The sequence below is a fragment of the Misgurnus anguillicaudatus genome, chromosome 20, assembly GCF_027580225.2.
Source record: "Misgurnus anguillicaudatus chromosome 20, ASM2758022v2, whole genome shotgun sequence".
NCBI lineage: Eukaryota > Metazoa > Chordata > Actinopteri > Cypriniformes > Cobitidae > Misgurnus > Misgurnus anguillicaudatus.
In genome coordinates, this window is record NC_073356.2 from 1,438,686 (window position 1) to 1,463,632 (window position 24,947).

A 24,947-nucleotide genomic window follows, 5' to 3' on the forward strand; every position below is an offset into this window, starting at 1 on the left:
CCAGAATTGATTAATGAAACAATATTTTGTTTACATCTTTCACATTATTAAAAAGATATTTTTCAAACAACAGTATACATGTATATGAACCCTTTAAACCTCATTCTCCAAAACTTATGAGATGGACAGTTACACGTTTCAACTAAGGAAAGTTTAGTATTGCTTTATACACTTGACCTGATAGCATTAAGAGGAAGCCACACATAGAGCACATTAAAGTAATATATTTATTAAAGAGAAAAAATGTAGTGCATATTAATCAAATTACATGCCATAAGTGATTCAAACATCCATGTAAATAATCTCCCTTATGGTTATAGCCACCTCACAGTCTCTCAGTAAATGTGTTGTATGAAAAAATCCTACTCTGTAAAAACACCAAAATCACATCACTGCATCACTGCAAGTGATGGCTGGCCTTGCATCTGCCAGTAGTAGCTGTGAGTCTGCTTAATTTCATCGTTACACAGGCATTTTCAAGGAGCTACAGTCTACATGGCTCTTTGCGTTGGTACATTTCTTTTCCATCAGTCGTAAGGGTGGGCTCTCAGTCGGGTGCTCTTCCAGCCACACAGGAACAGTCTGCCACTGAAATGTCAACTGGTGAGCAGTCGTCAAAGACAATCTAAACATTAACAAAATATATGTCATTTTCAGTGTTGGGGGTAACGCATTACAAGTAACTTGAGTTACGTAATAATATTACTTTTCTGAAGTAACGAGTAAAGTAACGCATTACTTTTTAAATGTACACATTAATATTTGAGTTACTTTTTCAAAAAAGTAACTAAAGTTACTTTTTTAGTTTAATTAATTTGATTAAAAAATATGTACTGCATTAAACTAAATGCAGGCACTCTCTTTGCCTGTGTGGAAACAGTTTGAGTCAGAAACTGAGATGGCAGGCCAGAGCTAAACATTTTTGTGATGAAACATGCAATTTCTGAAGGCAGAACTTTTCAGTCATAAAAACACCTGCAAGGCCTGAAAGAAATCAAGCTTTAGCCAAGAAAAAGTAACGCAAAAGTAACTAAAAGTAACATAAGCATTACTTTCCATGAAAAGTAACTAAGTAATGCAATTAGTTACTTTTTTTGGGAGTAACTTAATATTGTAATGCATTACTTTCAAAAGTAACTTTCCCCAACACTGGTCATTTTCACATTCAGAATCAGGACACAATTTCAATACTTCACAGAAAATGAGTAAACTGATCAGGTAAGTAGTGGGCCAGTTATAGAAATAGGCTAAATCATGTCAGGTTATCAATTGCATAACACTGTAAACAATACTGTAATCTAAGGACACCCCAATAAATCACCTGTCTCAATTTACAATTTTTATATTGTTTTATAAAAACACTGAAAGCAAAATCAGTACTGGAATACCAATGGCCAATGAACCTTAAAGATAACTGACTGTACATGGTTTATATAACCATACAGTAAATAACAGCAGCCGTCAGAACCAAGTTCTGTGGTTTCCATGAAAGCTATGTGTATGTTAAGGTAATTTATTCGTCATTTTGCATCACATGGTTGCAAAACGGAAAAAAAAAAGAAATAACCTAGTCATGTCATACTACACACAAATAGCTGCTAACGTTAAGATTCGATTTGCAAATGTTACAATACATGCAACCTGTTGCAAAACACCAGCCAGATAGGCTTATTAGAATCCTACGTTACAGGTTAACGTTATCTCCCTTAGGTAAATCAAAACTACAAAACATAAACCTGATTAAGAATTTGAACTGATGAACACTTTTTTTTACTCCTACTCGGAGGTTCTCGTAGCCTGTAGCAAATAGCCCTGACGCTGACGCTCACCCTCCCTTATGAATCTTTGTTTGAAACTGTGAGGGTTTGGACATCATTCATCATGTTATGCATACACGTAATCGTAAAACATGAAAACCCATTGCACAGGATCAAATAGCCTGTCAAGTTGTCAAAGTCAGTCAGTACTAACGTTTACAAACTGTTAGCGCTAGCTAGTAAGGCAGTTAGCTTATGCTATTACTTACCTTCATAGTTGTCGATGTAACTTAATAATCCTTTTCCTTTTTGCTCCTCGGGGCTGAGCATGCCGCTTGTACTAGCCGGTGATCGTCGGTAATTGTTAACTTTGGTAGATCTTGCAGAAATTGGGTGTAAAACAGCGCCATGATTCATATCATCCTTACTTCATATCTTAAGACCGGAAACGGTCGGCCCTACACTCAAGGCGGCGGAAGTAGAACTCCTTAGTTGCGTGCACAGAGCCTATAGAGTAAGGTGACCAGATTTTTAAAATGAAAACCGGGGACATTTCCTAGTTAAATGGTGAAAATATCATTAAAATCTCATTTGTTGTTATCTATGAATTAAAAAGTTTTATTTTTTTATTGTTGTGGGTTCACTGCAAAAAAAACAAATTACTTTCTTCTTACTTAATAGAATTTTTGTCTTATTTTTAGTACAAATATCTAAAAAATCTTAAAACAAGATGCAAAATCCCCTAAGAAAAATATAGCTTTAAGACAAAAAAATTAAGTGAATTTGTGCTTAAAAAATATTTGGTTGAATAAAGTAGTGGTAGATTTTTTTGCTTGTTTTAAGCACAAATTTGATATTTTGGTCTAAAAATTAGACTTATATTCTTAGCGCAAGTGATAAGTAGCTCGCTGCCCCCTCTGCTGGAGAAAATAATCATTACATGATTGCTCCTGTCTGGTACTACAAAAGCAATGTTGATCGGGTTTTTCGGTGTATTTGCTGGTTGTTTTGGACATGCTGTAAAACGGGGACATTTCCGGGGACAGCTTCAGTCGGGGACAGAACACCAAAAAACGGGACTGTCCCTGGAAAACGGGGACGTCTGGTCACCTTACTATAGAGCATCTTTGGGATGTGGTGGATCGGGAGCTTCGTGTCCTGGATGTACATCCCACAAATCTCCATCAACTGCAAGATGCTATCCTATCAATATGGCCCAACATTTCTAAAGAATGCTTTTAGCACCTTGTTGAATCAATGCCATGTTTAAGGCAGTTCTGAGAGGCTCCAACACAGTATTAGTATGGTGTTCCTAATAATCCTTTAGGTGAGTGTTTAGGCTGAATGCATGTGGTATGAATGTTCAAATCTTATTTTACCTCTCAATAGGTTGTATTTTTTAGTCAATGAAAATAAAGACGTCTGCTTTTTTAGTAAAATGAAGTAAACGATTACCAGTCAAAAACATCCTTCCCTGACCAGCACACTTGATTGCAAATAAGGGCGATTACAACTTAAACATTAACAATTATATCATGGCAAATTAGAAAGAATCTTCTGAATTAGCAAGATAATTGTTCACAGTCTCTTTTAATGTGTCTGTAAATGATTACAGACCCCCTCTGCCAATCAGATCGCAGTGCCACAGGAGAGCAGGAGGAAGGAGGGGCGTGATAAAATGAACATGTCAATCATGTTAATTTCAATGAGTAAATTAAAGAGAGTAGCTCATTGTCAGCATGAATAAATCTTGATGTGTTAGCCGTGACCTGAAGCTGTAATGGGATGATAAAAGATGAATGCAAATATTCAAATCAGAGAGAGAGAGAGAGGGAAAGACAGAGAGAGAAAATGTAAACTCGATGCTTCAAACATTTTTTCATTGGTGGCTTCCTTTTATTATAATAAATCCTTACGATTACCATTTAATTTAATGTAATTAGACTGCCACTATACTGTATAATGTGTCCATTTAACGATGCTTATTAATATGTCATATACAGTAGCAGTAGACTACAGGGTGTATATCTGTATCTGATTTGGAACAAAATATACATTTTTCTTTCACACAGTACCAGTATAGAAATCTACTGTCTTTGTTGTGATAATAGGACTCTTAATAGACACTTTCTCTAACTAAAACATAGCTGGTTTGATCTGCATTTCCACAATGGCGACAGTAAATAAATTGTTATTTAGAGTAATGCACCAAACACACCACCAGGCGTCAGTAAAAACACAAAACTTGAATATGAAATTAATAGTTTGATGGTCTGAACTAAGCTTGGAGTACAGATTATGTCAAATGTAAGAATAATCTTTCCAGGAAAAAAAAACTAATTTATTTGTCCCAGTTATCAGCTAGTTTAGCAGCATCAACACACAAGGAACAAGACAATCTTTCTATTGGCAATAAACAAAGCATTCTGGTAAATGTTGATAGTGAGGCAGTTCAGCGTATACAGGAAGAAGCAGAGGTCCATAAGTCACTAGTCGGGTCGGGTGGCCCTTAATGTGCTGTGGTGAGTTTAACAAACAAATTTGTTGTATAAGCCCTTCAGTAAGTGGCTGTTTCCTCTGGCACTATTTAAGAGGCCTTACAGACTTTATGGAGGAAAGCAACTGGCCATCAAGTACGTTAAAAAGATTTGATATTTCTTTTCGAATTTGATAGAGCACTAATGTTTTATTAACTGACATTTTATCTATCTGGTATTGATTAAATTGTGGCAAAAATGGGGAAGGATTGAAAAATAATGCCTTCAGAAAATAAAAGCCATTTATAGAGGTGGAAAAGTGATTAGGAATTTTGATGTACGATTCTGAAGACTATTTTTCCTTTCAAATAATGTATACATTAAGTAGATTTTATTTTCAGTCATCAACACACAAGACATTATGACAACACACTTCACAAATTAGAAACAAAAACGAAATCAGAAAATAACAGAATTCTTGCATTTCTGTTGCCGTGATCAGACAAATTGTTTTTCACATCTCGGTGTTATTGCAAATTGCTGGATGTTTTCCCAAAGGATTTGACTTCATCCATTTATCCTATTCTATCTTTATGAGTTTTCCAGTCCCTGCCACAGAGAAGATTCCCAAAGCCCCGGGATCATGCTCACTGCAGTCGTGATGAACTGTGATGTGCTGTGTTAGGATTACACCAAGGATAGCTGTTTACAGCGAGATCCAGTTTACATCCTTTGAATCATGGAGTCACCCACATGACTTTGGTAAAGATTGTTTAATTTTACCTGCATTCCTGAAAAAGGCTAAAAAAAGCTTAAAATGGACACTAATTGTATCTGACGCGTTGATTGTATCGTAAAAGGGTTTGCATCATTCGAATCACAAGAATCTTAGATATGTGACATGTTTAGCTTTATGTTTTTGAGTTGTTGTATGTCATGAAGATTTTTTGTCGAATAATGCAGTGTTCCTCCATTAGAACTTTAAGAGGTGGTTTCCCGGACAGGAATTAGTTTAAGACAGGACTAGGCCTTAGTTTAATTAAGAAAAATAAGTTGTTTTAACAAACATGTCTTACTAAAAACATTACTTGATTGCATTTTGAGACAATACAAAGGGCAGTGATGTATTTTAAGATATGTCAGTGCAAGTTGTTTTCAGTTTGGACAACTCTTACATTTATCTTAGTCTAGGACTAGTCTAATCCCTGTCTGTGAAACCGCCCCTAAGTGGTTTTATTTCTGTTATTCTGAAATAAAAGTCATATTTATGAGCTATTGTTATGTCAGATAAAATACAGTCTTTACTGTGCTTTGAGATGTATTCTATGCTTCTTATAATAAGTTTTATAATATTTAATCATATAAAAGACTATGGGGCGGTTTCCAGGATTAGATTAAGCCAGGTCTAGGCTTTATATTAGGACATAAAGTAATTTTTACACACATACCTTCCAAAAAACGGTACGTGTGTGCATCTTGAAACAAAACAATGACACCGATATATGGTAAAGGTGCAGTGTGTACATTTTAGCAGCATCTACACTGAAAAAAGTGATTCATTGAATTTAATCAATTTTTTTAAGGTAAGTGGTAGCAATCAATTTATTTAAGCTACATTTAAACAAAAAAGATTAGTAAAGTAAAATCAAATATAAAACTTTTGTTTAAATGTAGCTTAAATAAATTGATTGCAACCACTTACCTTAAAAAAAAATTTGATTAAATTCAATGAATAATTTTTTTCAGTGTAGTGGTAGGTTGCAAATTGCAACCAACAGCTTAATCCACTGCTCACCCCTCGCTTTTGAAACACATAGAAAAGCTACGGTAGCCGCCACTGGACAAACATGTAAAATAATTTGTCCATTAAGGGCTTCTGTAGAAAAATGGCTGCACAAAATGGCGACTTCCATATAAGGGGACCCTCATTGCATGTAGATAAAAATGTCTCCTTCTACAACGGTTCATTATGAAAGGTCTTCATACACCCCTGATAATATAGTTTTGTATATTATTTTGCATTTCTGTCAAGAGATTCTTCTAAAAAATGACACACTGCACCTTTAAGATATGTCAGAGCAAGATGTTTCTACAATGAAGGGAGCTTAATTTAGTCCAGGACTAGGATAAGCCCTGTCCCAGAATCTGCACCTAAATGTTTACAGTTTGTTTTGATAGGCATATTGGGCTAACACATGAACCACATGATATTTTTTTATTATTTCAATATATTGCATTTATTGGAATTGGATGAGATCATGTCTAGAAAGTGCAAAGATGTGGCTTTTGATTAACATGGTATGCAGGTGAACCCTGTTGAAATAAAATAAAGTTTTAAAATGTAAAGATCATTTATTTTGGGTGAAGAGTTTTTGTCCTTGAAGCTGATTTGTCAGTAGTTGAGGTTTATTTATTAGTCTATTTGTCATTTTTTGTTGCATCTATGCCATTATACTTTTAAATACAATGTTTGTAGCTTTATGTAAAAAAAAAAACACTGTTACACTTGTCAAACTCTACTGAAACACAGTTAATTTGATGAAACACACTTGTGTGAACTGCCTTTATTCATCTATCATCACTTCAAGTTAAGTCATCGTAAAAAATGAGGTTTGTTGGGGAAAAGTGCCCAAAACTGGTGTACAGTAACTGTGGAATTTAACCACTAGATGTCAATGTTGAGTGGACTATTCAGCATGATAATTATTGCTTTTACATGCTCATACATTTAATTATACCACTTAAAGATATTGCTGTTGTCTAAAATCCTTTATGGACTTCATCCTCGCTGTATTTTCTGATAGAGGCATCCTTTGATCCTGTCAATGCATCTCTATATTGAAGATCCACCATTTAATTAATTGAGGAAAGAGCTCTATAAACCATCTCTCAAAATAGCTCAAGCCATCTTCTCATTAAACCTGCCTTTTTCCTTTTAAATGGTTTCTTCCAAATATATGCAAAACGAACAAAGGACAGATAATACATGAAGGTCTCTGCCGTTTCTAAGACAATCCTTGTTTTATTTTTTATTCTAATTCGTTTAGATTTATGTTCATATTATGTCTGATGTCAAATACGCTAGCAAATCCAAGATGTTGTTGAGCTCTGATATATGAGATTACTAAGGACCTTTAACTCTTTCAGTGGATTTCTTATTTCTTTCCTAATAATTAGGGGCCAAGCACCGAAGGTGCTTAGGCACCTATTGGAACTGTCAGTATTATTATTCTTCATCTTCTTCCCCAATGGGAGTCTATGGCAGCCCTATGAACCGTACGTAGGAAAATGATGAAATGTGGCAGAGTTGTAGTGGTGGTCTTAAAAAGTCATGTGACCAAAAATGGGGTCTCTAGTCCTAACTCTATAGCGCCACCAGCAGTGCAAAAATTCAATGTTCAAATGGTTATAACTGCTGATCCGCTTGATCTATGAAAATTCTACTTAGTACACCTGATTGCTCTCCTCATGCTTGTTGTTTTTAATACCTTACAGTAAAACTCCACCCATTACAGTAGCGGCCATTTTGAAATGTACAGTATTCCGTTTATTCACTACTCCTCCTTCAAATTTGGTTCAATTGTTATGAAATTTGGCACAGGTGAACTTTGGAGTGAGCCGCACAGAAGTGACCGAACAGAATTTTGATATTTATCTTTGTTCAAAAGTAATAAATGCGCAAACTTAACGAGGTTGACGCAAAAATGGTTCTGAAGCTGTAGCTCGGTCATTCTTTGATCCATTGAAATGAAATTTGGTACACTTCATGTGGACCATGAACTTGGGGTTCATGCCAAATTTGGTGACAGCGCCACCTATGGGTCATGAGATATGAAAATAGGCTATTTTTGCCCATAACTTCTGAACTGTTCGTCAGACAATTATGATCTTGATGTCTATGGATTGCTTACCTCATGCCGCATCTGTCGATGTGTATTATGCCGGGTTTGACCGAACCGCCTGTCCGCCATTTTGAAATTTCACATAATTTGTTATATTTTTTGAACTATTGGACATATCCGCGCAAAAATTAGTAAGGAGCTTCGACATGATGTCCTGAAGGTACCTGGGAAGTCAGAGAACAGCGCCACCTAGGGGTTATAAACTATAACAGTTCTTATGGAACTGCCTATAACTTCTGAATACTTTGCCTGATATTAATTTCTTTGTGAAATTGTATTCACTGGTTTATGCCGATTGCAACGATACCTCGTTTGTCATTTTCCAACATTCTGTTCATGTGTTATTGTAAAGCATATGGTAGATGATTTTTTCGCTACTCCTTTTACAAATTTTGTTTATTTTATGGCAGGTACTGCTCGTATAATGTTTGGAGCAATCCACACAGAAATGACCGAACAGATTTTTGATATTCTGTTCTCTTTCTTAGAAATACCACTCCAAAGTTGACCGTGCCTGTGACGTTGTCTATTTGTCATAGTAAATTAATGTGACTGTATATTACATTGTATAGCATTACTATACAGAATGATCTTCTTTTCTTCAATCTCACTTGAGCTTTTTGATTCTCATATACATTGTATTTCTGTTAGTTCTTCTCTGCACTGTCAGTTCTGCATCTGTGTTGATTGGCACATGTCAATCCTTGCAGCACCTAAGCTGTTTTTTTGCTGCCCTTTGAGCTGTGTTAACTGAGTTGTGCATCTGGTTAACCACATGCCATGAGATTCTGAGGTCATGGGTTCGAATCCCATGTGCAGTGATATTTTGTCTTAACTTTTTTCTCACTTAAGTTTTGTGAATCTCATACTATACATTGTATTTCAGTTATTGGTGCTCTCTGTTGTCATTTCTGCACTTTTGGTAATTGCTGGATATCAATGTTTACAGCTCTGAATCTCTATTCTATAGCTTGGACACACCAACTCAGTGGTTTAATCATTTACTCAGTGGCGCATGCGGTAACTGCTGTGCTTTGGGAACCTGAGGTCATGGGTTCAAATCCCAGCTCTTACTTTCACTTATTGAGATTTCCTTTTGTGTTCACTTTAACACGTTCTTCTCGACCTGTCTGGTTTTCCACACGTGTTATATTTTTGCCATCTTTACTGTTGTTGCTCCGCACTGCAGTGGTTCTGCTCTGCATTTGCTTTGCTTCGGGTTCGGCCTCTGTATTGCGCGCTTTCTGCGCTTTGCACATTTGCTGGGTCGTGTGGTTTTTGCTGTGCTTTGGGTGCTCATTGCACTGAAGGTGCTTGGCCCCGCAATTGCTGCTTGCAGCTATATTTCCTGTTGGATTTGTCATCAATCATTTGCTGTTTAATTCCCAGTTTTGAGCAACGCAGAGTCTGACCTTCTCCGTTTAGTCCATCATTGTGGAGTCACAGACACACCATGTCTAATTAAGCTTCACGTGCCATTGAGGTTAACAGCCGTGAAGCTGTACCAGTCCTGGTAAAAGTATTTCAAGTTGTCATGATGCAATTTAACTGATTTCTGACCTGGTAGATGGGCGAAGGAATTGACAGCAGGTGAGACACAAACAGCTTGGTGATGATGCCACAGCTAGAGGCTGAATATACAAAACACATATACAAAGCACATTTCATGTTTGTAATGCATTGCATTAGCAACCCAAAGGTTATTGGTTCAAATCCCAGCAAACACACATACTGATAGATACTGTGCCACAAATGCGTCATAGAGCAAAAAGTGACTAAAGTTAGGAAAAGTATAACCTACAGAACATATCTGACGACTTATTTGTGAGAAATAATGCTTAATTTTTAGCAACACTGAAAAAATTGCTGTACTTTATGCAACAATTTGCCAGTAAATTACTGTAGATTTAAATTGATGTTATTTACTGGCAACAGTTTATTTAAAGTTAAATGAGCATTAAACAATAAAAAGTGTTTGTCTTTACAGAATAAAACTATAAAATAACAGCCTCATGCAAAGCATTCTGGGAACCTGCTTTTTTCCTTCAGATTTTTGACTTGTTAAAGACTTGTTAATGTTTAATGTTCATTTAACTTTGAACAAACTCTTGCAAGTATAACATCTATTTAAATCTACAGTAAGTTACTGGCAAACAGCTGCATAACTACAGCACATTTTTTAACAGTTTTGCTAAAAAATTAAGCATTATTTCTCACAAATAACTCGTCACATAAGTTCTGTAGGTTATACTTTTCCTACCTTTAATCATCTTTTGCTTTATGACGCATTTGTGGCACCCGTTCTTAAATGTAAATCTACAGTAAGTTACTGGCAAACAGCTGCCAGTAATACTGTAATTTCTACAGACATTTTTAAAAGTGAAGCATCAGAAAAACCTACAAAAGAACCAGTGCACAATCCTCAAAGCTTTGTCTTTTTTTTCACTGTTCGATTGCGAGGTAAACCCTCATAACATGACATATACACAAAGAGATTAATGTTGTATGACCTGATTTACACCGCAGGCCCTTTCACCCTTTGTTTGGGTCGAGTTTTTGTACAGGGTACAAAAGAAAAAGATCTTCAGGTCAGTCTGTAGCTACATTACGACCAAAGAAATGTACAAAATATACAAAACTGCTTTGTAGATCACAACACATGAGCTAAAAAGTGTTCAAGGAGAAAAATGCAAGGCTGGGTTATAAGATCACATAGACAAAAAATGGGTTACAGGAACAATGCCGTTTACACCCAAGACATCAATCTAGCTCTGAATTCCAGGATTATGTGAAATTAATTCAGTTTCAGTGGGCTGCCGAACAGATGGCTGTTTCATTCAGGATTCAGGCTGGTTTTGTTGCCTGGCAATCTCTTCCCAAACCAAATCAGAGACCGTAAACTGTCACTTAGGGCCGCTGGAATCTCATTTCTCTAACAACTCCAGCCATGAAATTGTCACTGTCTCCTCGAGCGGCGCGTCCACTGCTGGCCCCTATTTAAGATCACTATGCAAAACAGTGAAGGTCTTTCAATTAATTGCATATGATGACATTATACAGAGAAAATCCCTTTTAAGAAATGGAGATTTATATAGAAAGGAGGTATCGTTGACCTTCCTCAAATCTTGCATGTATAATGTATAGTTTTAATAAATGCGGATCTTACAGAAAGGGAGTATCTGAGAAAAAAGTACTTCAGAGAATATCATAGCAGGACAACATCTTTGTACTTGATTTTTATAATAAATATTTTTTGATTTATGTTTAAGCTTTTATTACCATTAATAGCTTTTAATGACCAATATGTCATTTAAAACACCGTACTGCATAAGTTTGCTTCAAGGTAACTCGGTATAATGTGAACAGAAGCGCGTTGTCTGCCTGTCTCGCACACATTTCTCTGTGCTTTAGTTAAGGCGGGAGTTTACAGGAACAGCAGGCAGGCCCGGCCACATCACGCGCGGAGCAACACAGGAATGCATTGTATGTGTAAGAGACAGGGCAGATGAGCGAAATAGTGCCTAAGTTAATTAAAATCTACACTTTACTGGATGTCGTAAAAGTACACAGCTATTCATAAAAATCAAGTCAAATAATATGTTATGGAAGGATAATCCCAAATAAGCTAACTGGACGTCGATTGGTTTGCTGCGTTAAAAAACCTTCATTGTCACACACATACACGCAAGTAAGCTGCGGAAGAATACTGAAGGTTGTCAGTGCGTGCTAGGGCTCTGAAAGCACACACAGTAAATTGAAACAAGGATCGCCCTAAAAACCCGGAACGGAGTATGATTTTGTCAAATGAGAAAAACAAATAAAAAGACATCTGAAATCACTTTATTTAAACATTATTTGAGTTTTTGAAGTGGCGCAACTGCATATTAGCAGAAACAGGAAGTTGTTTGTATTTTTATTACCGTCAAAACCATGTGAGTCGTATAAAAGCAGCGCCGATCCGTCTATGGGAAGAGTCTCTCTGGTACTCTGACCTCTAGATTCAAAGTTCTGTTAATGCAACGAGAATATGCGTGAACGCGCACCGTGCACGAATGCGTTATACAGTTTTTGAAGTTATTTAATGACCAATTAACAGTTTTGGTGATCAGTATTTTAACATGTCAAAATATTTGTTTAAAGGGGACATTTTATAAGATTTTTTAAGATGTCAAATAAATCTTTGGTGTCTCCAGAGTACATTTGTGTACTAGCTCAAAATACTATATAGATAATTTATTATATCATGTTAAAATTGCCACTTTGTAGGTGTGAACAAAAATATGCCATTTTTTGGGGTGTGTCCTTTTAAATGCAAATGAGCTGATCTCTGCACAGATAGTGCAGATTTTTTTGCAAGAACTTACAGAACATACAGACAAAAAAATATAGACATACAATATCCACATAACAGATAATATACAGAGAAAATAAAAATAAATAAAAATAAAATAAAATAAAGAAGAGGACAAAAGAAAAAAACAAAAAAAACAAAGGGGCTATCACCTAAACAGTTTCAGATGAAGAGGTCAAAAGTAGAACAGATCCTTACTGTACTTATGGCTTTCTTATTAGTGGAGGCTGATATTACCTTCAAGTAATTTTGCAGATCTTTCAGGAAGACAGAGAATACAGGTTTAGAATTAGAAATGTACATTTGTGGATGTAAAATTTGCTTAGAAAAATAATTAAATTAATAATAAAGCAAATATTTGTTTTTTTGGGGGGTTCAGTGTTGGATAGTGCAGATTAAGGGGCGGTAATATCCCCTTTTGACATCACAAGGGGAGCCAAATTTCAAATAGCGATTTTTTCACATGCTTGCAAAGAATGGTTTTATATCAATAAATACTAAGTTATTGTCAGTTATCACCTTACCTATCAAACATTTTAATCCTTACATGCGTGTGGGCACTGAATGGTTTGGCAAGTATGAATTTAATGTCATATGATGTGGCCTTCACAAGTTTCTCATTTTCTGACATTTTCTTAACAGTTTTATTGATATTCACCCATTTACCAAATATTTATTTGCAGTTTAATACAGATAAAATATCTAGAATTGACCTGCATTACCGGTTGTGGCCTCATAGCACAGTAGACAAGGGTGCCTTGCATTCATTTCTGTCATTCGAATTTGGATTCCGGGCCAAATCTTTTTGCATCCTGTTGATTTGCTCCTGCTATTCTGGCTCCAGGAGTGTCTGCCAATAGCATGCCTTTCTGGCACTGGGGGTCTGTGAGACCGGCTCCTAAGAAACGCCTGATGGTGTGGAATGTGATGGGAACTCGATCAAACATTTGAGTTATCTTTCCTATAGATGTATAAATAATCATAATTTTTTGTTCAGTTCTTCTCCATGATGCTACATTTGGACCACTTCTGGTGAAATACACGCTAGTGTCTGCATGGACCTAATTTATTCATTTTACGTTTTGGAGAGCCGGGTGGGCACTTTTAATTCCAATACCTATCGGCATAAAGTCCGGGCACCTTTGCCTGCACCATCACAAACTGAGAAAAGGTCACCATCTGTCCACTGGTTATGTTTTGATTCACTTGTATTGACATAAGGCACATCCACCCTGCTGTATCTTTAACAGCCCCCCCATGTATTCCCCTTCTTTCTTTCTATGTCCTTGGCTTCTTCCTGATTGTCACGTCTGGGTGACACAAAGTGCTGCCACGACGACTGGGTCACCCCTCCTTTTGCTCACCCAGCTGTCGGCGGTTACATAATAGCAAGGCCTTAGTTGTGCTCGGTGTCTGGCTTTGTGCGCCTGTCAGTGAGCATGATTGCGGGTGAGATTAAGCAGTGGGTGAGGAGACACAACAAGAAAGGTTTCTACCTGCTTCCATGCCGTGAAAACACAGCCGACACACACGGGCACGGATTTGACGGACTTGGAGACAATCGGAAGCTCTTTAACTGCTCACTATCACACTGCGATTTGTTTGTGATGTCTCGATTGTTGTGCTCGCTGAATATCTCTGCCATATTAAGGGGACAAAAAGCACACTAGGAACCTATCAAACTCTTCGTTGTTTTTGACCTTTTTTCATGCATTTTAGGGAAATGATATGATAGAATGTAATGGTTGTTGTCTTGTATCGCTTATTGGGGGATTTATAACGGCCTTGACTTTCTGGCTGCATAGACACTGCAGGTAAATACAGTTGTCGTATACAGGCCCTTGTTCTGATCTTTGCACATACAGCAGTTTTGGACATGACAATCACATGTAAATATGAGGGTGGATTCCCTAAAATTATCATTCATTGTCATATATCATTGCTGTACAGTGACAAGTGAATCCTTTGAATTGGAGTGATTGGGGTGGCTGTCCAAACTCTCAGTGTACAGAATGTGATTAAACATTTGAAGGAGTTTATTTAGCTGTATTGTGCACACTGCAAAAAAATGTATTTTACTGCAAAAAAATGCTGCAGTTATGCAGTTGTTTGCCAGTAACTTACCATAGATTTAAATGTTATTTACTGCCAACAGTTTGTTTAAAGGTAAATGAACATTAAACATTAAAGGGACACTCAATATATTCCAGCTCCCAGTGAAACATTTGATTTTTACCGTTTTGGAATCCATTCAGCTGATCCCCGGGTCTGCTGGTACCACTTTTAGCATATTTAGCATAGAATCTGATTAGACCATTAGCATCGTGCTAAAAAATAACCAAAGAGTTTTGATATTATTCCTATTTAAAACTTGACTCTTCTGTAGTTACATCATGTACTAAGACTGACGGAAAAGGAAAAGTTGTGATTTTCTAGGCAGATACGTCTAGGAACTATACTCTCATTTTGGCATTATAATGTAGGACTTTGCAACCGTAACATGGCTAACGGAGGCGCATTATGCACTGCCTGAAATAGTCCCCTGGTTACTTTGGCCGCATCCCAAATGGCGCACTTCATGTGGACTTTCGGTCTTGTGGCCTTAAATTGCGCGTGCTCGCTTAGTCTATGAGTCCGTAGGGTGTCCCATCTGTCATTTTTAGGATTTGAAGTGTGCTCATCAGCGCCCCATCTTTGCCCCCTTGATGCGGTCTTCAGCGAAGGCCGCACTGCAGCAGGCTTCGCGCACTTTGCCAACGCAGAAGTCCTTGCGAAAGGGGAATCAGACCAATCAGGCGACGGAAGGGAGGAGTTCACACTGACGGGCAACTTCTCTACCTATTTCCGGTGTGATGCTCGAGTCTGTCCCAAAATACAACTCTGGTGCACCCACGTGGACTCGCATCAAGGGTCCCTAAAGTCTGCACTACATGATGTCATCAAAGTGTGGACTCTAATGAGGACCACAAGTTCGGAGTGTGCCATTTGGGACAGGGCCATTCAATAGCAGGGGACAATTTTCGGTCACTGCGTAATGCCTTGTGCCTCCTGCAGCCACGTTACATTAAGTTTGCCAGAATGAGAGTATAGTTCCTAACCCTATCTGTCTAGAAAATCACAACTTTTAATCTTATCTTATCTTAATCATTTTAGTACATGATGTAACTACAGAAGAGTCAAGTTTTAAATAGGAAAAATATCGAATATTGGTTATTTTTTAGCCATTGCATGTTTAGGGTATTAGGATTGACACTGTATTCAATGCATATGCATAGAAGTGCTGAACTGCTGGAAATATTAAACCACCAATAAGCATGCTGATCTTTAATTCCAGGACCACTGTTTTCTGGATACCTTCCTACCAAGCATTCCTTCTCATTGTTCGGGGTTTGATACAACTACAGTCAGCAGAGTTCACACCATAGTTTCAGGAAAAGTGAAGGGCTATTTAGCCTGTTTACTGAAAGATCAGTTTCAAGTTTTTTGCCAAGGAATAGGATACAATCTTCCTGGGCCTATTCCTCATGCTTTTGCTGAACACTATACCCTGGTTTGAATTTGCGTCATTGTAACTGGCATGTTATTTTGCTATCTTTTACTTATCCAATTGAAAAATAAAAAGGTAAACAAAATGTCTGATTAATAATGTATTTGCATGTGCGTCATTGTTGATACTCATCTAATGCATCTCAAGATGATGAGGTATTTGTTAAATTGATGTGGCAGATAGCAATATAGTGTAATTCAGTACTGTATGTTAGTGTATATATGTATATCAGCCCTTATTAACAAGGTATACTTAAGAGTATAAAAATAAAAGTGGGATGGTGTTGGCATTGTCAATTTATAGAAAATTTCCCCTGATTTCCCCTGGGCGTGGGTTGTTAATTTAACGCATTATGACACGATGGTGCACAAAGACAACAGGGGAATCCTAAATATCCTTTTAAAAGTAGCTCACTACTGTGGCCTGTGAAAAGCAACACATTCGTGGCAACATTTTATCATGCACCTGCATGGCAAGGACCATCCCAAACTATCCTGCTGATTTCACAGCTGTCCTGTTTGCACAGCAGAAGCTGTATTTTTCCCATGCCTCTTTCAGATCCATGCCAGCTTTTCCCTCTCTCTACCGACTATAACAGGGAGGCAAGCCTTACATTAAATCTGTGTTTCTGCATAACCGGGCCTCTAGTGTTTTTTTTTTTTTTTTGGCTGCTGGGCCTCTCTCTCTTTTGCTTCTCTTGCTTTATTGCCTTATACAGGCAAATCCAGTCATACTCTTGCTATCTCTCCCTGTGTGTGCATTCATATAAAATGTTAGGCTTTATACGAAGCTGTAAAGTCTACTAAAATTGTTGATATGTTACAAATCTTAGTTCAAATTTGATGAATATATTGTTTGTTGTTAATTGCTAAGGCCAGCATCACTACTGTTGTTTCTCATTACTCTCAGTATTAAGCTTTGGTGAAGTAATTCTGCTTGTGCTACTGATATGCATGATGTCTTTGTGTAAATTGTTAACTAGGATCACAAAGGATCTCAAAACCAGAATATTAAATCCTATATCTTGCTCCAAGCCACAATCTAAGAATACCAAAGTAACAATGACTTTGGGTAAGCATTAAGTTTAACAAAGTAAGATAAAATTGACTTAATTTAGTAGTATTTGATGTAATTATCTGAAGCATCACTTTAATATGTTGTCTTGGTTCTCTATGTCTGTATGTTGGCAGAAAAAGTTCAGCTTGTATTCAGGAGCCTCATTTCTAAAGCACTCTGCTTTATTGTTGCAACCCTTTTTTTTTTTGCATTTGTGATGCCTACTGCAGTCAAAGCAGTAAGATATTAAATCTTGATTTTCCAGTCTGTAAATTCAAGACGTTTAAAAAGAGGTCTATTTGTTTGTTTATGTGTTGAAACACATCTGAAGTTCTGTGTTTTAACCCATCTGAAACAGTAAAGGTTATGGCAATCGTGTGAACATCAGCATCACTGAGTCATGTTTTTGTTTTCATAGACACGCAAACATGACACACAGTGGCACTTGCCAAGAAAACCCCATAGTGGGCATCGTGCCCTATGCCGGGCACAATGTTCAAGGGTTGGATGCCAAGCATTGCGCTAATGCCCGATTAGCTAAGAGGCAACTCAAGCATCCTTTCCAAATGAGCACGGATGTTTTCCAAAGCTTGGGGATTCCACATATTTCCAAAAACACATGTCAAAGGTTAAAACCATCTGGCCATGATGATCCAAAAAGATGCAAAATTATGTATATACAACTCTTTTCTCTTTCTCTAGTCATCATACATTGTAAAGAATATTCTGTGAAAAAATATAACCTTGATATCTTTAATATTGACTGAGAAGGCTCTGAAATCAAACACTGATGCTCCAAATGTCATCATTAGATTATGAGACCTGGTTTTCAAAGGCAGGGTCATACAAGTCGCCTTTCCAATGTGTGGTACGACACGACTTGACTCAATTTACTTTTAAATTGTATACGAGTCAACATTTAAAGTGGATCAAAAAAGCAAATCAAAGTTGTCCTAAGACAAATACAGTTATTAGGTATTGGTTTTGCACCACAATGTTAAACTGTCTTTACAGCATACTGGGACATGAATTGATAACCACTAGAGGCCCAAATAATAATTTTACTCTCATCAGGTCACAAAATGTTACTCCATGTTTCTTTGGTCCAGTTGATGTGTTGATGTGATTCTGCACGTGACTTTATTTCAACACTGCTGCTTTACTGGGGCTTCTTGCAAACCAACATGATCTCACAAAGTTCCGTGGAAAAGTCACGGAATTTTTGGCTAATTTTTCCGTGGCATTCTCACGGATCTCCGCATATTTCCGTGGCCCTGCCACGGACTTTCTTTTCCGTGGCCTTCTCACGGATTGGTTACTCAACTGCTTTTTCCTATTTTCAAACCATTGTCGCTTCGGTTTAGGGTTAGATTTGGTGTTTGCGTTAGTATGTCACTGTAAGTATTGGTTTATACTATTTTTTCTGATGTATTCTTTTATATTTTCTAAACTTTAATAAATTCTCGCCTGGTGTTGGGGTTAGAGTTGGGTTTGGGTAAGGATGTCATTTTATGTAAATCTAACCCTGAACCGAAGCGACAATGGTAAGAAAATAGGACAAAACTGTTGAGTAACCAATCCGTGAGAAGGCCACGGAAAAGAAAGTTCGTGGCAGGGCCACGGAAATATGCGGAGATCCGTGAGAATGCCACGGAAAAATTAGCAAAAATTCCGTGACTATGCCACGGAAATTTGTGAATCAGACATCTTTTGACTGTCACAGTACTTACAGATCATTTTAGATCATCTTTGATCTTTCTAGATGTGATGAAAGATTGAATCATTGCCATCCTGACTATTCTTCAATCTGTTTTAACAGCACTATAAAAAATTAGCTGTAATTATGCAGCTGGTTGCCAGTAACTTACTGTAGAAGATAAAGACTGTTTCATGTTCATTTAACTTTGAACAAACTGTTGCCAGTAAATAACATTAATGTAAAATCTACAGTAAGTTACTGGCAGCTAGTTGGCAGTAATATCCAGTAATACTGTAATTTCTACATACATTTTTAAAGTTAGTAGTTACTTGTTTTCTTTTCGTGTTTCAGTTTTGTTTAGCTGAGCATCCTAAACTTTGATGCATTTCTTTAAATGTTTTCCCCTATTAAATCAACTTTTTAATCAAATTGCGTTGTTCCTCCGAGTAATGTTTGGAACGATCCATTTTACTTAGAAATTTAGCAGCAGATATATTTTATAACAATGGGCGAAACATCTGCTTCCCCTCTTTCTTATTAAAGGACATTAAGGGGCTGTTTTTACAAAATAAACTCATTTTCTAATTATACTTCACACTGTTATTATTTTATTCACGCCACTTTCAATAAATGAGTCAATAACTCAGAACAAGTAGTGTGCATATCATATCCAATAGCTCTATTGTAAGTAAATCATTTCCAATGCAAAAATATTACTACTAATAATAACAGTGGTTTATCAGGTTACTGTACACATGTAAATTACTGTACAGGTAGCTCTCACTGAGTAACTGGTGGCACTGATATAATATTTAAACCAGCAGTATTAAAAAAAGTTGTATATGATGCGTATAACATAAATTGATATTTGCATCCATAATTTAGTACTCTATAGGGATATATAGGGGACACCTCATTATTGGGGTTCAGTACTGCGTGCATGCTGTGCTTGTGGGAGGCGTCTACAGACATGTACTAAAGTGCGTCAGAGAAACGGCAAAGAATTGTAAAATAATAAGCATCATTTCAAGATCTTCAAGGGCCCCTCACATACCAAGGTCCGATACTACATCACCCCCACTAAATTACGATGCCCCTGGTCAAAATATTTGAGTTTTATGTTAAACAACCAAAAGACTTGAATCTCAGATGTGTGCCTGTCAAAAGCACAATCATAGTGCAAAGCTTTCATCAGCAGACAAATCAGAAACTCTCCCCCAGTCCATAATGTATCTCCCACCTTTAATCTTTTTTAGCTTTGTCCTGGGGGCAAAAATCCACACCGATACCCCCCCCCCAACATTAAGGCCCATCAAGGAGCCGGCTGGCCCCCCTGTAGGGCTGTGGCACGTTTTGTTTTCACAGTGGTGACTGGTGGGTGGTGTAGGAGAGTTCAGCGTGAAAGTTTAGGGTCAAGCCTAAAGTGTGCCATTCAACACAGAGATATCTCAGCTGTCACTGGGGCAGGCCACACAGTAAATGCAGAGGAAGTGAATGGAGACAATGAAAAAAGGGGGAACAAGAGGTTCTGAGAAATGTGACAACACCAATATATCTCAAATATGGCTACAGGATCAAAAACATGTCAAACACCAGATTATTACAGTAAAGAACATGTGAGTGGCGCAGGCTGATCTTGTGCAAAAATCAACATCACATTCCCAGGATAGTTGCCAGGGTGTTGCTATGTGGTTGCAGTGGTGTTCTGGGTGGGTACTGGGAATCAGAAGAACTTCACAAAGTCTCTGTAATATTCTGGTGGTAAGATATGGCTCGGGTCCTTCATGGTTTGTAAGGTTTATTCTTTTGACATCCACCATAGAACTTCATACCTTTGATCACTTCAAAAAGTATTAATGCACCGCTTTCCACAATTCATATCCATTATATAAATTGAGTGTCTGTTTAAACTAAGTGCAAATAGCATCCCGCTATTTACACTAGCTCCGCCCACCAATGTCTGGTAGGATCACTAAAGTTTAAAAAAGATGCAGGGAACTCAACGGCTTGAGTGAATGGCTCGTGAAAGTAATTTTTGATCAAATTGTGACTTTTCTATTACATATCGTATGAAAAAGGGTTTTATTTTCAATAAAAATATAAAAATGTTTGAAAAAGTGTAGATAAAGCCTAACAAGTGTTTACGAATAATAAAATATTTATAGGGTAGGGTTAGGGCTTTTACTGTATTCTCCCAATATTGCAGCATCAATTTAATAATTGTAATAAATCATTTACACTGTTATAATTGCATCCTGTTAATCTACAAAAATACTGATGTGCAAATTGTATCTGCCAATATAAAGCATGGCAGCAGCTATTTACACTAAAGTGCAAATAGCAATAGATGCTATTTACAAGAAGTAAAAATACAGTGACAATATTAACATTTGTTTGCGATATGCTATTTACAGTAAGTTTTATTTCATAAATAAAATGATCAAATTTGCAATAAGGGTAAATAGTAATTAGTGCTGGGCAAAGATTAATCTAGATTAAAAATAAAAAGTGAGTGAGTTTTTGCATAATATACGAGTGTGTGTAATTATTATGTGTTTATAAATATACACACATTCATGTATGTATTTAAGAAACATTTATGTGTATATATATTTATTTTCATTTTGATATATTCTATATAATATATAAATAAATAAAAAGTCATATAAATAAAAAAATTCTACAATGTATACATGTATGTGTGTGTTAAAATATACATAATAATTACAAACAGTAAACACACATATTTTATGCAAAAACTCGCTTTTATTTTGTATGCGATTAAGTAAGGAATACTCTTTCCAATAAATACTTTTATTTAGACATTTCCACTTTTCAAACATTTTCTTAATTTTCATTGAAAATCAATGCATTTTCAATGTGATATGTTAATAGAAAAAGGGAGAAAAGCAAGGTTGGCAAAAGGCTGATTCGATCCAGCGACATTGTGTCAAAAAGGCAGTACCACGAGTACACGCTATACTGCCCATACCACTAAAGCCATTGATTTAAGAGAAAAATATCTGCGTTTTATCAGATTTTTGTCAAATTATCAGTTTTATCTGACCTTATAAGATATTTCTGCATTTTCACATATTTATTACCATTTTAATGTATATTTCTTTCTCTGTTCTTCTTTAACCGTGTAATATCTTGCTCAATCACCATATACTGCCCCTCCCCCTTTCTTAGATCAAACTGTTGAGTTAATATATTCCCTGTATTTGAATTCTGGGCCCTGGGTGCACAGTGCTGCTTACATGGCAAACAAGATAAAGTCTAAAGCAGAAACCGACATAAGCGCAGGAGCACAAAGGCACTTCTGCACACTATTAGGCTCTTGAGGGACAATGCTTGGGTATTAAACCTAAAAAAGGCAGCTTGAAAGTGAAAGCTCATATTAGCTTGCAGGTTGTTGTGTGATGCTGTGTCATTTAATGTCATTCGTCTGCTTTACAAAAGATTCATCCATCTATCTCACAAGGCTGCCATACTCAAGACTGATGCGAGCAGCTTCAGGCATGAGATAACCCAGTGGTTTCCTCATCTGTACTTTATCAATAATAGCATGCATTCCAGGACTTGATCTCTTACTGATCATCACCATCTTTATAGCTCAATTGGCACTTTACTGTTCTTAAGATGCAGTGATAATTTACTCTTTTCAAACTCTTCAATCAAGTGTTCAGCCAAGAGAACTGATCCAACAAATTCATGTTTGATTTATTTAATATTACAGTTTATACTACGGGTCTGTTGAATGCTGTATTTTGATTGGCTGTGAAATGTTCCGTGGGTATGCATTAATTTCTGATAACCACACACCTAACTTGTAAAATTGTCTTAAAAATAGGCACAAGAGCAATGTTTGTAACCGTGGTATAAGAGGAATAATTGACTCCGGTCCTTTGAATTATTTGAAAACAATGCACACCAGCATTGCACCTTGGGTGTGCATTATTTTCTTATAATTCAATGGCCCGTCATCAACTATTCTTTACTTATACCACTGGGCTGTTGAATGCTTTATTCTGATTGGTTGAGAAATGTTCCAGGTGTTCATTATTTTTCTGTAAACCGCACACCTGACCAATCAAATGTCTTAAAATAACCACTAGAGCAATGTTTATGGTAACCATGGAATAAATAAGGAATAATTGACTCCTGTCCTTTGAATTATTTGAAAATACCACCATGGGTGTGCATTATTTTTGAATAATTAAACGGCCCGTCGTCAATTATTCCTTACTTATACCACAGGTCTGTTGAATGCTTTATTCTGATTGGCTGAGAAATGTTCCGTGGGTATGCATTAATTTCTAATAACCCCACACCTAACTTGTCAAATGTCTTAAAAATAGGCACAAGAGCAATGTTTGTGGTAACCATGGTATAAGAGGAATGATTGACTCCGGTCCTTTGAATTATTTGAAAATAATGCACACCAGCATTGCACCTTGGGTGTGCATTATTTTCTTATAATTCAATGGCCCATCGTCAATTATTCCTTACTTATATCACAGGTCTGTTGAATGCTTTATTCTGATTGATTAAGAATCACAGGTTATTCCACGTTTGCATTATTTGGGAATGCATTATTTTTCGATAAATGCACACCTGACCTGTCAAAATTCTTAAAATAACCACTAGAGCAATGTATGTGGTAACAGTGATAAAAGATGAATAATTGACGCTGGTCCTTTGAATTATGTAAGAAATAATTGACAACAGGCCAGTGAACTATTTGAAAATAATGCATACTGTAATCTTTGTTAATATTTAGGCAACTTCAGAGCGCTTGTTCAGTTTGCATGATCACCTAATTGAGGTGAATAACAATGTTAATGGATAGTTTCACAAATGGATACAACATGTGTACGTGCCAATAAGGAGAAGATGATGTCTTTATTATCCTGGGGTCAAAGATATGGCTCAACTTGATAGCATCTAGTGTGGTCTTGTAGGAGTTTACACAGCATGATGGTTACAATATAGACATTGTCATTTTATAGGAAATGCATCTGTTTGATGGGTTTCTTTTAGATAGTAGCTTTGGTATTAAAATGGTAAGTTTTAAGATAGCAAGAGGTAAGAGCAAATAAGCTTTAATGCAATCTAAATATCTTGGCCAGGCCTGCCATGAGATTGTAGTTTACATTGTCTTTAGAAATTGAATGGACCATGAAAGTTGGCGGTCAGTTGTGGTGGACTACTCCACTCACACACTTGGCACCTATTGGTTGAAACTTAAGTATTCTTAGTTATGTCAGCTGAAATGTTTCTAAGCAGAAGAAATTGGTGTGAGCCTATATGTAAATATCAGCACAGGTGACTTAAAGGACAAGTTTGGTATTTTACACTTAAAGCCCTGTTTTCATATTGTTTATGATGAAATAGAATGATTTTGACTGAAATTTGGACATATGATGCTGGCCCGAGAATTTTCGGTTTCTGTTGTATCACCACTAGCTCTACAATGGGTGTATAGGTGCACTGGAACAATCCTCCTTAAAATGCATTAAACTTTCATTTACAAAGACGTGAAACTCACCAAGTGGTCAGGGGTGTTCACTGATATGCTCACACAAAAATCGTTGCAAAAGATGCTTTCCAACAGGTTTTATGGTAGTTTTTGTCCAATCTGGGCACTACTATCCGTCCCAGCTACTGTGTGTGCACAATAAGACGTCAGCACTGTTTACTTTATTAATACAAATTTATGATATTAATAAAGTAAACCGTGTTTTAAATATTTAAGGAACTTGCTGTTTAATAATGGCCAATATAGTCCAGACATACAGTAAAATTAGGAAGTATGATCTATACAGGTGCTAATATTGTATTCCATTACTGTATGTAAAAGCAATTTATAATAAATATAATATTTACAGGTTCACTGTCACTTTCTCTTCTTTCTTAAGGAACAAGTACACTTGTTTCTCATCAAAACAACTTTATTTTCAGTTCTTAAATTGTGGCTTGGCCTACATTACAGTTTTGACAGTGTGAGATCTAAAACTACAAAAGCAGAAAGTCAGTTTTGTACATTTCAGATGCACATCAACCAAATGCTAAAACTGGCCAGTCCTTTCAACTACATAATGTTATCAGCCAACAATTTATATTTTTATGAAATAATATAAGAAATTGTTTTTATG

The 24,947-nt window shown here is 36.6% G+C and overlaps 1 long non-coding RNA gene across 1 annotated transcript in view; it reads right to left on the reverse strand.

The window, feature by feature from the left end:
* LOC141351315 (uncharacterized) overlaps nt 1-12,147 on the reverse strand; it is a 49,016-nt gene extending 36,869 nt beyond the window's left edge. The window contains exons 1-2 of the long non-coding RNA XR_012359526.1: nt 12,057-12,147; nt 9,697-9,767 (exon numbers count right to left, since the gene is read on the reverse strand). This is a non-coding gene — a long non-coding RNA (uncharacterized lncRNA). The remainder of the gene's footprint in view (nt 1-9,696; nt 9,768-12,056) is intronic.
* Between the last annotated feature and the right edge of the window lie 12,800 nt (nt 12,148-24,947).